Consider the following 3,657-nt stretch of genomic DNA (forward strand, 5'->3'; position numbering starts at 1 on the left):
GCATTAGAACTCATGGACAGTGGGGTAGAAGGATTTTTTGTGGCTCTGCTGCAAACCTAAATCCCTGTTCTTTTTCTTAGTTTCTCAGCTGTGGCTATCTGGTGACTCTGCCTTCCTTTCTTTCCTCCTCTTTGTCCCCTTTCTCCTTTTTTTTCCCTCCCCATTCAGGGCTCAAAGCCTAGCTTTGCTCCCTGCCATTGCCCCATCTTGTGCTGCAGGGAACCCTGGATGTGCCTAAAGTGTTGCAGGACCCAAGCAAATGTCCCGCAGTTGCAGTGGAGTTTCTTTCACTAGCATGAAGAGACTGAGAAAGACTTCTCTGTGACCTTATCCCATCGTATGGACACTCATTTTACAAGCCCTCACCCCCATGCCTGACACTGTGACTATAGCTCTGACCTTTGAAGCTTTCATCATATATATTTTTTGAATCTTCATTGACTCCCACCCTTACCAGCTCGTTTGTGCATATCTAACCTCGTGGTGCTCTCCTCTTTTGGGCTCTTCCTCTCATATCCCAGATGATTTTTTTTAAATCCTGTCAGTCACTCATGGGGGCTTCTGACTCCCAGAAGGAAGATCACAGATCATCGGGTCCATGTCTATGGAATGGCTTTGCTGCACTTTGAACGGGGCTAGTAGCTGCTTGGCTACAGCGCTGCAGTCCTCAAAGGGAGAGTGCTGAGAATCTGGGCTGCACAGAAAACTAAGTTCCTTCCTTTCACGCCAATGGAAGAGGCCTAGAAAGTTAGGGGACTTCCTATAAGCCGCACAGCTTGGTACTGATAAAAGCAGCCCCAAATACGGGTCAGAACTTACAATTATCCCGTTTATCCTCTCAGATGATTATTTTTTAAATCCCCTCTGAAAGCTTTGGGTGTAGCTTACTGATAGATATTTCCTGAATGTGTTCAAGGGTCAGTTCAATCCCCAGCACTACACACACACACACACACACACACACACACACACACACACACCCCACAATCACACCCCACATACACATAACACATATATCACACCACACCACACACACACACACACACCACAATCACACACCCCACGTTGAGTGCCTCAAGCATTGGTTGGCAGAGAACGCTACCTTGAGACTTAGACATTTCTGTAACCAATATACAGAATGAGCAAAACACAATGCGGGAGGCTCATAGAGGACAAATGCGATCTACATGAGCAAGCAATTGAGTTTAGGAGAGGAAACTGAGGCAGAGGTTAGTGACTAGCTCTGGTGCAGATGACGGTGATCACAGTGATGGTCTTGGTGGCGAAGAAACTGGAAAGCGGACACCAACTGAACACTATGTAAGTGTTACTATCGTAACTCTCCTAGGACCATCGCTACAGTTCTTTTGCACTAGAGGAAACTGAGGCACAAGCTACATAAATAATGTGTCAGTAGTGGCCGGCGGAGAGCCCAAGTAGCCTGGCCTAGAATACATGGTCTTAAATACATTGGTTGTTTGCTAAAAAGTAATACCTGAAGCGGATGTTTATTGAACATCTTTGGCCCTGGAAACACATCTGCTCAGATGATGTCTCTGCCTTAGTGGGGGGAGGGGGTCTAGGGTAGGAAGAACAGGGACATACTGGCACCAAATACTAATCAGTCATTGCAACACGAGGACAATATGTTGGGGGGGGGTCTCTCTGGACTGATGTGAGAACTATTTACTTTCTACTGACATTTTCCAGTCATTTTCATCTTATCCTACCAACTCCAGTTGGGTGACTTCTGCCCAAACTGGACACGCTTTCACCCAGGAGGAGAGGCAGACAAAGGCATGACCCATGCCGAGGGTTAATCGGCTTGGATTCTCTTTACCCAGGAGAAAATTCCAGAAACTATTTCTGGTGGGTTTCTTTAGCTCCTCTGGTGTCTTGTCGGTGTAGTTTCTGAGCTCTAATTAATCTCTCTCACTCTCCTTCGCCTATCTCTCCTTAATTCTATTACATCTTCATACCCAAGTCTTTGCTTGTAAGCTTGATCACGGCCATAAACTTAGCAGAGAAACAGAGCCTTGCACACTTCCCCAGCCAATTTGCTCTCCCCTACACGTAACAAAACTCTTGTTAAAATAGTTAAGCATAATAGCCCTCTCCAGCAGTAACCACCCACTCAGGATGAAAAGGCATGCCGTTAAAATAGGATTTAATGAAATACAAAACCCCAGGTACAATTAGGTGTTTTAGTCACAGCTCCTTGGCTGCCCCCATATTCTGTTTAATCATGAAAATCTTGCCTTGGCTCTCACCTCTGCTTTGGGGAGCATCAGCTCACAGGCCCAAATCTGTCTTGCAGACAGACAGAACCTCTGCTGGGGCTTTGAGTCAGGGTTGATTCATCAAAGGCTGTACACAGACTACTTTCCCTAGTTGATTGGGGCTTTCCTGTGTGCCAGCCACCAATAGTTTGCTTGCCCTCCTGAATTTATAAAAGGCTTGGCCAAATCATTGCCTTGGGGTCTCCCACATCCAGGTTATCCTTGTCCACCTGAAGGCGGGGCCTCCAGGGAGAGATTTAGTGTATCTTTCTGTGTCATATATACCAGTGTGATTATCCAAACAGAAGAAAGGAAGAAAAGTAACAAAGTAGCAACCAGGTAGGAACCCAGAACTGCTGCTGTGTGTATCTCTAGGGTGGCCTCACAAGTGCCCCCTCCATGGGTAATAGTACCCATGACACACCCATGTCAACAGAAGTAGACATGAGATATTTCATTGCTAGTTTCATTCTCTCTATTATTAGCACAGGCCCAGGTTAGACCACTGGCTGTAATAATATGACCATTCATGGAGCCTGTGCTAGTGCCAAGTACAGAGTTACTCTCTCATTTTCCAGTGGAAGCCCAGACAGAGAAATTAGTTACCAAGGGCCACACAGCGTATACCAGGTAGGTGGCACAGGTTAGATTCCAACCCACTTCAGACTCAGATGTGTTGGTAATGGCTAGAAAGGCAGAATTCTGGGAGCCAAGAATGAAAAAAAAATGTCAAAATAGGTGTCAGTGCAATTCAGTTTTATAGTCAGCCCTGTGGGTCCGGGGCGGGGGCAGGGGAGGAAGGCTGGATTGGCTCCAGTCAGAAACAGGGCTCTGAGGATCTGTTATGGCTGCATGGGTGCTATTCTTCCAGCTTTGAAGTGATTCAACATGGCATAAGCCTATCAGTTAGGAAGAGGTCTAGGGATGTACCCGAGGGTGTGCGTGTCAAGCTGGGCTCATTACGTTAGACAGAACCACGCAAAACTCTTTCCCTCTCAATATCTAGATGGCATTATAGGCTGGGAGCCACCATGTTGGCCATGAAGTGGGAACTCATGTCTGCAAGCCGTGGTCTCTCATCCTGGTCTCTTGTTTCTTCCCTCCCATCTCCTCCCCTACTTTCCCTCCTTTTCCCCTCTCATCCCTGAAGAGGAGAGCCTTTCTCTTCCCTGCCCTCAGGCTTGCTTTCTCCTTAACACTTTCACAACCCATGCATACTGCACCTACTCATCCCATGTCTATCCATAACCTACAGCACTAGCGGGTAACATTTGGCTCAACGGTTTTCTGGAAAGTCTTGGAGTGAAGCTTTGGGGAGCCGCAGGTGTTGTACGAAGGCACCTAGCTTCTGAACTGGTGATTCCACACACTAGAAAGT

Source organism: Acomys russatus, chromosome 16, assembly GCF_903995435.1.
Source record: "Acomys russatus chromosome 16, mAcoRus1.1, whole genome shotgun sequence".
Classification (NCBI taxonomy): Eukaryota; Metazoa; Chordata; class Mammalia; order Rodentia; family Muridae; genus Acomys; species Acomys russatus.